General features: G+C 41.5%; 1 protein-coding gene across 1 annotated transcript in view; it reads right to left on the bottom strand.

Moving 5' to 3' along the window:
• LOC124036240 (transmembrane protein 132D-like) overlaps window positions 1-15,171 on the bottom strand; it is a 58,611-nt gene that overhangs the window by 33,400 nt on the left and 10,040 nt on the right. The window lies entirely within an intron of this gene.

The following is a 15,171-nucleotide window of genomic DNA, read 5'->3' as shown; positions in this document are numbered from 1 at the left end:
TGTGTCATGTTTTGTCTTATATTGTCTTGTCATTTTGCTTTTCCCTCTGTTCGTTTTCCCCCTGCTGGTCTTTTTAGGTTCGTTCCCCTTTTTCTCTCTCCCTTCCTCTCTCTCTTCTCTCTATCATTCCGTTCCTGCTCCCAGCTGTTCCTATTCCCCCAATCAATCATTTAGTCTTCCCACACCTGTTCCCTATCTTTTTCCCTGATTAGAGTCCCTATTTCTCCCCTTGTTTTCCGTTTCTGCCCTGTCGGATCATTGTCTATTGTTCACCGTGCTGTGTCTGTGTATCGCCCTGTCATGTCGTGTTTCCCTCAGATGCTGCGTGGTGAGCAGGTGTCTGAGTCTGCTACGTTCAAGTGCCTTCCCGAGGCAACCTGCAGTTCATGATCGAGTCTCCAGTCTGTTCTCGTCATTACGAGTGGAATTGTGCTTTATGATTGTATATTTACTTTACTGGATTAAAGACTCTGTTTTCGCCAAGTCGCTTTTGGGTCCTCATTCACCTGCATAACACTTTGTTTTTGCATTATTGAAACCAAATTGAACATGTTTCATTATTTATTTTATGCTAAATTGATTTTATTGATGTTTTATATTAAGTTAAAATAAGAGTTAATTCAGTATTGTTGTAATTGTCATTATTACAATTTTGTTATTATTTTTTATTATTATTATTTTAATCGGCCGATTAATCGGCATAGGCTTTTTTGGTCCTCCAATAATTGGTATCGGTATCGGCGTTAAAAAAATCATAATCAGTCGACCTCTAATATAAATATATATACACACACACACACATACATACATACATATGGTATAGACGGTAACACTTTACTTGACACCCAGCATCATACCATGTCATAAGAGTTCAAATAAGTGTTAATAATATATGGTCATAACACTGTCATGACACATTTGTTGAGACCTGTTGTGACATAGTGTTATTTTATGGCTGGTTATGACACTTACATAAGAGTGTCAAAACACACAAAACCTATTACACAAGGCTAAACATTCCATTATACCATAGTCTATGTGTCAATAGTACGTTTATGAAATAGATAATTTTATTGATCATGTTAAAGCATCATTGTAATTGTGCACACATTGATGTCAGACATTGTCCTACCCCAATGCTCTGTTGCTGATGACTGGGAGCAGATTTTAGGAGCGGGACAAGACACCCTCTTTGTGACTGATGACTGATATAAGTGCATGTACGTGATAGGCCTATCTGGCTTATATGATTATGGTGGTCATAATGCTTCTTGACAGTGTCATAAAGTGTATTTTCTTAGTCCAAGTAAAGTGACACAGTATGGTCATAATGCTTCATGACAGTGTCATAAAGAGTATTTTCTACAAGTTATTTAAAATATGCTGAAAATACAAAGGATTTAAGAGACAAACTTTCAAACAAAAGGAAACTTCTTGGCAAATTTGAATAAATGTGGGTTTTGACATGCTTATGTAGGTGTCATAACCAGCCATGAATTAGAGCAATATATGTCACAACAGGTGTAAGTATATGGGTCATGACAGTGTTATGACAATATTATGACAGGTTAGGACAAGTTATGTCAGCTGTTAAGACATATTATGACATGGTTATGACCAGGTGTCAAGTAAAGTGTTACTGTATTCTTTTTATTTGGGGGATTTGCGTGAATTTTAGGTATTACTGCACTGTTGGAGCAAGGAAGATAAGATTTTCACTACACTCGCGATAATATCTGCAAGCTATGTGTACGCGACAAATAAAATTGTATTTGATTTGATAATACAGCCGTCGGCATTGTCATGAGGCTCCCCATCCTAATTTGACCTGGTTTTGAGGGCAACCCAGTGCCCTATTCCCAGTAAGACCCACTCCACAGGCAGGCCCACCTGTTCAGGGGTTACAATCAGGCCCCTGATCCACTTTTCCTTCACATCTCTGGCTCCGTACAGACGAATCACTGCAGAGACATGGCACAAATACTGAAAACTGTAATACCATAAATGCAATCTCAAACAGATGCAATCTTTCATTATGTAAGCAAATAACCATCGTACAGCCAGTCTGATGTTCCGCCATTCATCAATGACATGCTTGTCATACTTATGTGTCAGTTTAGGGAGTTCTTTAGGGCAATGTTAACGCCAGATGTCCGCCCAGCAAACAGGAGATATCATGAGGACATTCAGTGACGTTCCCATTAGGTCTCTTAAGGATTTTGCGCAACGTTATCCCACTGAATTTCTGAGAACATTCTAAGAAGGCTGGGTGATTGTCCCAAGGGAATGTTCTCTAGGGGACCTTTGTCTTGTTCCCTGTACATTCCCAGGATACCACTGAGGACCATGTCAGGTAGGGATTCATATTTTCCAGAAAATCTACCAAGTTTCCATAGTGGGAATGATTCAGAATTATCCAGAGAGTGCCGGGAAATACAAAATTCGGAAGTGCCCATTTAAAGGGTTTAAAACCAAGGTCACTATGCCAGGGTTCTCCCAAAGTAAGATTGACGCTGCTCCACATTGCCTGTTTGTCTGTGCTACTATGTAAAGATTTCACAGCATGTGAAACTGATATTTAGTAATGACAGGAGGGGCGTTGTTGGGGCTGTGTTTCTGGACCTAAGGAAGGCTTTTGATACTGGTAACCATGAGGTTATCAGCACAAAATTGCCCAAGTTCAACTTTTCCCCCAATGCCCTGAGATGGATGAAGTCATATCTTGAAGGCCGAACTCAGTACGTCAGAGTGAGCAATGAGCTGTCACCTACTCTTAGCTATGATGTGGGCGTGCCCCAAGGGTCAATACTGGGGCCCCTCATGTTCAGCCTGAACATTAATGATCTGCCTTCTGTCTGTACTGGGTCTGAAGTTCAAATGTATGGGGATGACACAGTGATATATGTGAATGCAAAGAGCAAACAACAAGCTGCACAAGAACTCACTACTGTATTGGTCCATGGTTACAAAGTGGCTCAGTGACTCGCATCTCAATGTGAAAAAAACTGTCTGCGTGTCAGATGCTACTGAGCCAGATGTCTATGTGTCAGGGGAGAAGCTCCAGGTGGTATCTGATTTTAAGTACCTTCGCATCATACTTGATTGCAACCTCTCTTTTAAAAAGCAGGTGAAAAAGGTAATTCAAATAACCAAATTCAACCTAGATCATTTCCAATTTATATGAAATTGTTTGACTACAGAGGTAGCAAAACTATACTTCAAATCTATGATACTCCCCCACTTAACATACTGCTTGACTAGTTGGGCCCAAGCTTGCTGTACAACATTAAAACCTATTTAGTATGTCTTACAAACAGGCTCTCAAAGTGCTTGATAGGAAGACCAATAGCCATCATCACTGTTACATCCTCAGAAAGCATGAGCTCCTGAGTTTGGAAAATCTTGTGGAATACACCGATGCATGTCTTGTATTCAAGATCCTAAATGGCCTGGCTCCCCCTCCGCTGAGTACTTTTGTTAAACAGAAAACCCAAACATATGGCAGCAGATCCACAAGGTCTGCCATGAGAGGTGGCTCTATAGTTCCCATAAGGAAAAGCACCTTTAGTCAATCTGCTTTCTCTGTGAGAGCTTCCCATGTATGGAAAACACTGACATCAGACACACATAACTGCACCACCGATCACACTTTCACATGAAGACATGGCTAAAGGTCAATCAGATTTGTGAACATAATCCCTAGCTGTGTATTGCTGCTTTCCAATGTTGTCAGTTGTCTGTAGGAAAAGCTAAAAACATTTCTCATAAGAAACTAGCTCCCTGGTACACAGAAAATACCCGAGCTCTGAAGCAAGCTTCCAGAAAATTGGAACGGAAATGGCGCTACACCAAACTGGAGGTCTTCCGACAAGCTTGGAAAGACAGTACCGTGCAGTACAGAAGAGTCCTTACTGCTGCTCGTTCATCCTATTTTTCTAACTTAATTGAGGAAAATAAGAACAATCAGAACAATAAGAACAAACAATAAGAACAATTTTGATACTGTCGCAAAGCTAACTAAAAAGCAGCATTCCCCAAGAGAGGATGGCTTTCACTTCAGCAGTGATAAATTGATGAACATCTTTGAGGAAATGATCATGATTATTAGAAAGCAAATTACGGACTCCTCTTTAAATCTGCGTATTCCTTCAAAGCTCAGTTGTCCTGAGTCTGCACAACTCTCCCAGGACCTAGGATCAAGAGAGACTCTCAAGTGTTTTAGTACTATATCTCTTGACACAATGATGAAAATAATAATGGCCTCTAAACCTTCAAGCTGCATACTGGACCCTATTCCAACTAAACTACTGAAAGAGCTGCTTCCTGTGCTTGACCTCCTATGTTGAACATAATAAACGGCTCTCTATACACCGGATGTGTACCAAACTCACTAAAAGTGGCAGTAATAAAGCCTCTCTTGAAAAAGCCAAACCTTGACCCAGAAAATATAAAAAACTATCGGCCTATATCGAATCTTCCATTCCTCTCAACATTTTTAGAAAAGGCTGTTGCACAGCAACTCACTGCCTTCCTGAAGACGAACAATGTATATACGAAATGCTTCAGTCTGGTTTTAGACCCCATCATAGCACTGAGACGGCACTTGTGAAGGTGGTAAATTACCTTTTAATGGCATCAGACCGAGGCTCTGCATCTGTCCTCGTGCTCCTAGACCTTAGTGCTGCTTTTGATACCATCGATCACCACATTCTTTTGGAAAGATAGGAAACGCAAATTGGTCTACACGGCCTGGTTTAGATCTTATCTGTCGGAAAGATATCAGTTTGTCTCTGTGAATGGTTTGTCCTCTGACAAAACAACTGTAAATGTTGGTGTTCCTCAAGGTTCCATTTTAGGACCAGTATTGTTTTCACTATCAAAAACATAATGTTAACTTTCACTGCTATGCGGATGACACACAGCTGTACATTTCAATGAAACATGGTATAGCCCCAAAATTGCCTCGCTAGAAGCATGTGTTTCAGACAAACTTTCTACTTTTAAACTCGGACAAAACAGAGATACAGTGCCTTGCGAAAGTATTCGGCCCCCTTGAACATTGTGACCTTTTGCCACATTTCAGACTTCAAACATAAAGTTATAAAACTGTATTTTTTTGTGAAGAATCAACAACAAGTGGGACACAATCATGAAGTGGAACGACATTTATTGGATATTTCAAACTTTTTTAACAAATCAAAAACTGAAAAATTGGGCGTGGAAAGTTCAAGGGGGCCGAATACTTTCGCAAGGCACTGTACTTGTTCTAGGTCCCAAGAAACAAAGAGATCTTCTGTTGAATCTGACAATTAATCTGAATGGTTGTACAGTAGTCTCAAATAAAATGTGGGTAACGAAGCATCGTTACCCATCACTCCACAAAAGCCGCGGCCCTTGCAGAGCAAGGGGAACCACTATCTCAGAGTAAGTGATGTCACCGATTGAAACGCTATTAGCGCGCACCACCGCTGACTAGTTAGCCATTTCACATTGGTTACACTCACTGCTCATTAATTATCAGTAATGTAATTGTTTTTAATAGCCTGCCCAGGGACTGCGGTTGAAAAGTAGCCGGCTGGCTAAAACCGTCACTTTTACTGGTAAGTATTCAGACCGCTTGACTTTTTCCACATTTTGTTACGTTACAGCCTTATTCTAAAATTGATAAAATAGCTTTTTTCATCATAAATTTTTCGTCATGACATAGCAAAAAAAAGGATTTTAAATGTCTGCTAATTCAAAATAAAAAACAAAATATCACATTTACATAAGTATTCAGACACTTTACTCAGCACTTTGTTTAAGCACCTTTGGCAGCGATTAAATCCTTGAGTCTTCTTTGGTATGACTCTACAAGCTTGGCACACCTGATTTGGGGGAGTTTCTTCATTCTTCTCTGCAGATCCTCTCAAGCTCGGTCAGGTTGGATCGGAAGCATTGCTACACAGCTATTTTCAGGTCTCTCCAGAGATCGGTTTCAAATCCGGGCACTGGCTGGGCCACTCAAGGACATTCCAAGACCTGTATACAAGTTCTGTGTTGTCTTGGCTGTGTGCTTAGGGTCGTTGTCCCGTTGAAATGTGAGTCTTTGCCCCAGTCTGAGGTCCTGAGAATTCTGGAGCAGGTTTTCATCAAGGATCTCTCAGTACTTTGCTCCGTTCATCTTTCCCTAGATCCTGATCACTGAACAACATACCCACAGCATCATACTGCCACCACCACGCTTCATCAGAGAGATGGTGCCTGGTTTCCTTCAGACGTGACGCTTGGCATTCAGGCCAAAGAGTACAATCTTTGTTTCATCAGACCAGAGAATCTTTCTTGTTTCTCGTGGTCTGAGAATCCTTTAGGTGCCCTTTGGCAAACTACAAGTGGGCTGTCATGAGCCTTTTACTGAGGGGTGGCTTCCGTCTGGCCACTCTACCATAACAATCCTGATTGGTGGTGTGCTGCAGAGACTGTTGTTCTTCTGGAAGGTTCTTCCATCTCCACTGAGAAACTCTGGAGCTCGGTCATAGTGATCATCTGGTTCTTGGTCACCTCCCTGACCAAGGCCCTTCTCCGCAGATTGCTCCATTTGGCTGGGCAGCCAGCTCTAGGAAGAGTCTTGGGGGTTCCAAATTTCTTCCATTTAAGAATGATGGAGGACCTTCAATGCTGCAGACATTTTTTGGTATCCTTCTCCAGATTTGTGCCTCGACACAATCCTGTCTCGGAGCTCTACGGATATTTCCTTTGACCTCATGGCTTGGTTTTTGCTCTGACATGTACTGGCAACCGTGGGACCTTATATAGACAGGTGTATGCCTTTCCAAATCATTTCCAATCAATTGAATTTACCACAGTTGGACTCCAGTCAAGTTGTAGAAACATCAAGGATGGTCAATGGAAACAGGAGGCACCTGAGCTCAATTTTGAGTCTCATAGTGAAGGGTCTGAATACTTATGTAAATAAGGTATTTCTGTTTCCACTTTGTCATTATGTGGTATTGCATGTAGAGATTGATGAGGAAAATATAATTTAATCCATTTTAGAATAAGACTGATGTATGAAAATGTGGAAAAAGTCCATATATCTACTCTCATATCGTTTGTTGACGTCACACCCTGATCTGTTTCACCTGTCTTTGTGATGGTCTCCACCTCCCTCCAGGTGTTGCCCCTCTTCCCCATTATCCCCTGTGTATTTATACCTGGGTTCTCGGTTTGTCTGTTGCCAGTTCATCTTGTTTGCTCGAGTCAATCAGTGTTTTGCGTCTCAGCTCCTGCTTTTTCCAGTCTCTCTCCCTCTTGGTTTTGACCTTTGCCAGTCCTGACTCCGAGCCCGCATGCCTGACCACTCTGCCTGCCCCTGAGCTTGCCTGCCTGCCGACCTGTACCTTTGCCCCCTCTCTGGATTACCGACCTCTGCCTTACACTGACCCTGAGCCTGCCTGCCGTCCGGTACCATTGGCCCACCTGGTTTGCTGACCCATGCCTGCTTGGAACTGATTATTGCCTGCCCCTGTTGAGATATTAAACTATTGTTTATTTGACGTGGTCTGTATCTGGGTCTTACCTTCATACCTGATAATTGATCACACATTCTCTACCAAAGCTCTCAGATGGGCAGCAATACGAGACAGCGCAGAGAAGTGGGGTATATTTTATAGCGGTGTTTTGGCATGCATAGGCGAGGCGTGCTTTGATAATGCTACCAATAGATTACATAATAAAGTTAGGAATTTTCGTGAGTCAGGATTTGGAGTTTCAGTGGGATTGGGACATTATGAAAATAGCCTACACTCTATATAAAGCTACTACATGAGTCAATAGAACAAAGAATACACTTGATTTAGGCTCAATTATTGCACGCTAAATGTTTCTGATCAGTGATAGATGAGCAAGTGAATAAATGAGCTACCACTTCCACTTGTCCAGCTAGAGATCAATTAAACAAATATGCAGACAGAGATTCAGTGAAACAAAATCACATTGATTGATTAGGACAGGCTGAAGAGAAAACTCCACTTGTATAACATACTAGCAAAATGTTCTTATCTGCTAATGTATAAGCAAACTAAAATAAAAACGGTCATTAGCACTCACCTCAACTTAGCTAACATTTCCCCAGCCTAATTTTTGCCAAATATCCAAATGGAGATTCAGTGAAAACAAAAATCAGACATTGATAGACGCTTGTCTCAAAGCAGCACAATGGAGCTGTCCCAATCAAAACTGTGCTGAAATGATCATCTAGGTGACCACACACAACTATTGCTTTAACGGGTTTGATACATGCCTTGTATTGAAATAATGGTGCCGGATGGGATGGCTGCTGTTTTACGGGCTCCTAACCAATTGTGTATTGTTTGTAACTTATTTTGTACATAATGTTGCTGCTACTGTCTCTAATGACCGAAAAGAGCTTCTGGATATAACTGGATGAAGATGTTTCCTTTAATGAGACTGACGTGAAGGATATACTGTTTCTCGCGGACCAGGCCCAAATCCCCATCATTCACATGAAGAATAGATACAGCGGAGATCTGACACAGTATCCGGCGTATAGCAAAGCTTATTGGTTTTATTCATGATACTGTCTGTGATTAAAACAAATTGTTATCAGAGAGAATTGAATTAACTACAAATGGTGTTTGATCAGATATCATCACGATTTAATAATTTAATCGTTGCTTAAATACTGAGGCTGTGATCTGGGGTTTTGCAAACTCAATCTGTAACACTAGCCAGCTAATGGTGCACAGACTAAACACATTTTCTACAGCAATCTGATTCCCCCTCATGTAATTTACCATGCAGCAGACAGAGGTGATGGCACTACATTGTCAATATGAGCAGTAATACATCTGTAATAGAGAATGAAACCTGCAAAAACAATCTAATGGAAAGCTAATGAAACTATCAGGTGTGGCTTGACCATGTTATCACACTCTGACTGGATCTCTGGTCCCGAGCGATCACCACCACTTGGCTCATTATGTTGACGACTAAGCGTTAAGCCTAACTTAATGGTACACTTGAACAGTGATAAAACAGCCAGACAGCTGCTGAGGCCCAGACCAGAAGAGACACACAGGACCCCTTAATTAACTGGCCGCATGGTGCGGAAGAGGAGGGCTAGAACACCGGCTGTGTGTGTGGGCAGGGAGGTGAACAGTACACAGATACTGAACATACGCACAGATGTACTCCTCTGTTTATGAGAGGCAAGGTAATAACTTCTTGAGGAGAGGAGATCCTGCCATCAATCCTCTTCCTTTGCTCTCCTTGTTGTTATTATGTGGCCATTGACCCCATGAGGCAGAGCGACTGAGGAGAGACTGTGAGTGAGAGGCAATTTCAAATGGATTTAAAGCAACAGCGATTAAGATACATGGGCACTGGGGTGACAGATGAAGAGAGCCAAGGGAAAAGGCTTATTTTCAGCCCCACTGCTTAAGTAAACATAGATTCCAACACAGGGGAGTGGAACAGGAAGAGAGAAGGCTGCCAACTTGATTTAAATCAATCTCATTCAAATAAGTTGCTACATATTCTTGTACTTTATCAAAGTTTTATTGAAAACATGAAAACATTTACATTACTAAGACACAGCAAACACTGTGGGGTGAGAAGCTACTGTATAGACTGTTGACGGTGAGAAATCCCAGCTAAAGCATTAAATCAGAACAGTGCATGTGCCTGCCAGTGTGCTCTGGGAAAAGCAGTACTGTAAGCGCAGATGGCCCTATTGAGGTTGAGGGAGAGACCAGCTCCTTCAGCTAGACCTTCCATCTCCACTTAATTTGATATTCTCAAAAAAGGAGGTGAGGTTCATCCATGCAACGCTCACCACTGACTGACTTAATATTGGTCTCCTCCAGGTACCGTTATCATTTGGGTATACGAATGGCTGAACAAAGGACATGCTGAATAATGCATTCCGGCTGTCCTGCTTTTTGGGTCATCCCCTTTTTAGCCTATTGAAGCCCGCCTACAGAATAGACAAAGCCCCTGTGACTGTGGCACCTGTGTTTGCAGAGTTTACCTTTCAACTTCAGGGGGAATAAGATCTCTAGGTAAGAGATGTACAGTATGTCATAAAAACGATAAGCAATTTGATATACATTTCTTCCTGATACCATCAAATGGATAACAGAATACATGCAAGCCAAATAAATAATTGCGGCATATAGAGAAAATTGATTCTGGAACCCCAGACAGGACAATCATTCACCACATACAGTAGTTTGGAGGAAATATAGTAGCAGTAGAACAAGTATTATCTCTAAGCAAGACAACATAAATCTCCACCTGTCTATGTTGAAGGCAAAGGAAACACCAACCTAAACTTTCTTAATAGGGCATTGGGCCACGACGAGCTGCAAGAACTGCTTCAATGCTCATTGGCATAGATTCTAAAAGTGTCTGGATCTCTATTGGAGGAATGTGACACTATTCTTACACAAGAAATTCCATAATTTGGTGTTTTGTTGATGGAGGTGGAAAAAGCTGTTTCAGGCGCCGCTCTAGAATCTCCTATAAGTGTTAAATTAGGTTGAGATCTGGTGACTGACACACACACACACACACGCACACACACGCACACACACCCTTTAACCTCCCTATACTCCTTTTGGTTCAGCCCTAATTGATGTGCTCTTGATGTGTCACCTCCGGCAACATGACAAATGGCCCAAGAATATACCCAAGGACCAGTCAGCCCTTCCCCCATCAAGGGGTCAACATGCAGTATGCAGAGGACTGACTGTTAAATGTGTGATAGAATAACACTATTGCAGCCACGTTTGGTATTTATCTCAAACTTGTCCTCTGAATAGAACTCCTACGCTATCTATATGGATATATGAGCTCTGTGGTTACTTGTAGTTGTTCAGAGTGAACTATGATGACACTGTATGCAATTGCCCTACCCAGCCAACCCCCTAAGGCCATCACACATTGAGGTGACACCCTTCCAAGAGGATGTTTTCTGGTTTGATATGATTGGATATCTTAGTTTATCTATCTTTGGTTTGGTTTGCGGATTGGTCAAACATAGATTTTGAACACAAACAAATAAGTCAGATCTGGTATAATAGACTGATCTCATAGACTAGACATAACACAGTAAACATAAATCTAGGACTCTCAAATTAGTATGATATGTTACGTTTGGTATTGTTACATAAGATAGAAGGTTACTTAGGCAAACATGAAAGGAGGGTGGTTGGTTGGAGTGAATGGATAGGTATATAACATGAACGTCTAGTACCCAAATGTTGTGTGTTCAAATCTCATCAAAGACAACTTTAGCATTGCAGGAACTTTGAAACTACTTACTGATTTTTAGCTACTTTGCAACTACTTAGCATGTTAGTTAACCCTAACATTAACCCTTGAACCTAAGTCATAACCTTAACTATAACCGTAAATTGAAGGAGGGTAGGGCTGGAGGATAGGGCTGCAGTCTTATTGGCTCTCAACCAACCATGCTAATGTTTTTTTTTGCATTGTTCGTAACTTGTTTTGTACATAATGTTGCTGCTACCGTCTCTTATGACCGAAAAGAGCTTCTGGACATCAGAACTGGGATTATTCACCTCAAATTGGATGAGGAGTTGCTCTTCAATGAGTCAGACTCGATGGATATACTGCAGACACCCGACCAGGCCCGATCCCTGTGATTCGCTGGAGAAGGAAAAATAAATTGAGGCAAAATCAGGCGACGAGTGGCTAATCTGCCCTTACCCTCCGTTCTGCTAGCTAACATTCAATCATTGGAAAATAAATGGGACGAACTGAAAGCACATATATCCTACCAATGGGACATTAAAAACTGTAATATGTTATATTTGACTGAGTCGTGGCTGAACGACGACATTAAGAACATACAGTACAGCTGGCGGGTTAAACACTATCTGCAAGACAGAACAGCAGCCTCTGGTAAGACACGGGGCTGGGGCCTATGCATTTATGTAAACAACAGCTGGTGCACAATATCTAAGGAAGTCTCAAAGTTTTGCTCACCTGACGAAGAGCGTCTCATGATAAGCTGTAGACCACATTATCTACCAAGAGAGTTTATCTGTAATTTTTGTAGCGGTCTACATACCAACACAGAGCGAGGTTGGCACTAAAACCACACTCAATGAGCTGTATTACGCCATAAGCAAACAGGAAAACGCTCATCCAAAAGCGGTGCTCCTAGCGGCAGATGTCTTTAATGCAGGGAAACTGAATCTGCATGTTAAATGTGCAACAAGAGGGAAAATAATTCTAGACCACCTTTACTCCACACACAGAGACGCGTACAAAGCTCTCCCTCGCCCTCCATTTGGCAAATCTGACCATAACTCTATCCTCCAGATTCCTGCTTACATCAAAAATTAAAGCAGGAAGCACCAATGACTGGGTCGATAAAAAGTGGTCAGATGAAGCACATGTTAAACTACAGGACTGTTTTGCTAGCACAGACTGGGATATGTTCCGGGATTCCTCCGATGGCATTGAGGACTACACCACATCAGTCTTTGGCTTCATCAATAAGTGCATCGATGACGTCGTCCCCACAGTGACTGTATGTACATACCCCAACCAGAAGCCATGGATAACAGGCAACATACGCACTGAGCTAAAGGCTAGAGATGACACTTTCAATGAGCAGGACTCTAACCCGGAAGCTTATAAGAAATCCCGCTATGCCCTCCGACGAACCATCAAACAGACAAGCGTCAATACAGGACTAAGATCGAATCGTACTACACTGGCTCTGACGCTCAGAGGCAAAGAACACTGAAACATGCATGAGAGCGCCAGCTGCTCCGGACGGCTGTGTGGTCACGCTTTCCTCAGCCGATGTGAGTAAGACCTTTAAACAGGTCAATATTCACAAGGCTGCTGGGCCAGACGGATTACCAGGACGTGTACTCTGAGCATGCACTGACCAACTGGCAAGTGTCTTCACTGATATTTTCAACCTCTCCCTGTCTGAGTCTGTAATACCAACATGTTTTAAGCAGACCATCATAATCCCTGTGCCCTAGAAAACGAATGTAACCTGCCTAAATGACCTGTAGCACTCACGTCTCTAGCCATGAAATGCTTTGAAAGGCTGGTCATGTCTGTAGCCATGAAATGCTTTGAAAGGCTCACATCAACGGCATTATCCCAGAAACCCACTCCAATTTGCACACCGCACCAACAGATCCACAGATGATGCAATCTCTATTGCACTCCACACTGGCCTTTCCCACCGGGTCAAAAGGAACACCTACGGAGCGCCAAGTCTAAGTAGAAGAGGTTTCTAAACAGCTTCTTCCCACAAGTCATAAGACTCCTGAACACCTAATCAAATGTATACCCAGACTATTTGCATTGCTACTCTCTTTTGTTATCATCTATGCATAGTTCCTTTAATAACTCTACCTACATGTGCATATTAACTAACCGATGCCCCCGCACATTGACTCTGTACCGCTACCCCCCTGTATATAGTCTCGCTATTGTTATTTTACTGCTGCTCTTTAATTACTTGTTACTTTTACTTCTTATCTGTATTTTATTTTACTGCATTGTTGATTAGGGGCTCGTAAGTAATCATTTCACTGTAAGGTGAACCTGTTGGTACACCTGTTGTATTCGGCTCATGTGACTAATAGAATGGATTTGGATTTGTTTATTCTGATTTCAGAGCACTCGTCTTGAGTGTGCCAGAGTGCAGAATAAATGGCAAATTTACGAACACTAAACACATGTTGAATATGGCCAGTATTGGTAAACATTGCCAAAAAAGCTTAAATTGTTGCCAGCAGCACAGTTGCAGTCACCAACGCTCTGGATAACATATTAACAACCGAACCAGCTCTTCTAGGGCGAGTAAAATGGTCAGTGAACTGTTCTCTCACGTTAGCCAGTTAGCTTGAGTGCTTGACTGTTGTTGTTAGGACAGAACGCTCAGATCAACCCTAAAGCATAAGAGGGTGTGAACGATGCTGAATGGGTGTAGACAAAGAAGAGCTCTTCAGTAGGTACTGTACTAAAACATTCAAAGGCCATTTTCTCAAAAGTGAAGTTTATCAACTTTCAAAGCAGAATTACTTTCCAGTTGTTCCTCAAATGCTGTGTATGATATACCATTTTGTCACTCTGTGTCTCTGCTTTTATCCAATGTTAAACAAACACAATTTCAAATGTTCACATATGGACTTGGTCTTCTACCAAATAGGGCTAGCTTCTGTATACCACCCTTCCTGATTGCCTAAAAACACCTTGAGGAAAGAAATTCTACAAATGAACTTTTAACTAACACTTTAGTTAACACATCTGCTAATTGAAATTCATTCCAGGTGACTACCTCATGAAGCTAGTTGAGAGAATGCCAAGAGTGTGCAAAGCTGTCATCAAGGGAAAGAGTGGCTACTTAGAAGAATCTCAAATATAAAATATATTTTGATTTGTTTCACACTTTCTTGGTTACTACATGATTCCATATGTGTTATTTAATAGTTTTGATGTCTTCACTATTATTCTACAATGTAGAAAATAGTACAAATTAAGAAAAATACCAGAATGAGTAGGTGTGTCCAAACTTTGACTGGTACTGTATATACAGTTAAATATTACCGTAGGTGTAAAATTACCGGGAAATGACCAAATTTCCCCCCATTGTCGCACTAATGCAATTCCACAAAATACACAATATGTGCAGCAGAAAATTAGCCAAAAATAAAATAGCACTTTATCCAAATAGGTTGTCTCATGGAAGCCGTTGGCCTAGTGTATTTACTTCACACAAAGTCACCATGAATTCAAAGCACATGCATAATTGGCACTGCCTTTCTCAGTTCTCATCAGAACTTAACATTTGATCCCGGTCAAACCCAAGCCCGGTGAACTGAACCCCGAGCCCAGACCTGGTACGACATTAAAGAAGTTAAGCCCGAACCTGAAAATAGCCAGAGTGAGTGAGGAGAAGAGGAAATTGCCATTGGGCCTAGAAAAATCACAGAGAGAGGAAAACTCACCTTAAATTATGATTAACTGAATGATGAAAATACTGGAATATAGTAGGTTAATGCAAAAGCAATAGTTGCTTGATGACTGCAAGGGAAGTTGAAATAGCTCTGAATATCATTACTCTCCACTAGCAAAGACATGTATTTTTCAATTTAACATGAATAATCTGCC

Source organism: Oncorhynchus gorbuscha, linkage group LG05, assembly GCF_021184085.1.
Source record: "Oncorhynchus gorbuscha isolate QuinsamMale2020 ecotype Even-year linkage group LG05, OgorEven_v1.0, whole genome shotgun sequence".
Taxonomy (NCBI): domain Eukaryota; kingdom Metazoa; phylum Chordata; class Actinopteri; order Salmoniformes; family Salmonidae; genus Oncorhynchus; species Oncorhynchus gorbuscha.
Note: the sequence above shows the minus strand (reverse complement) of the source record. Positions and strands in the feature narration are given on the sequence as shown.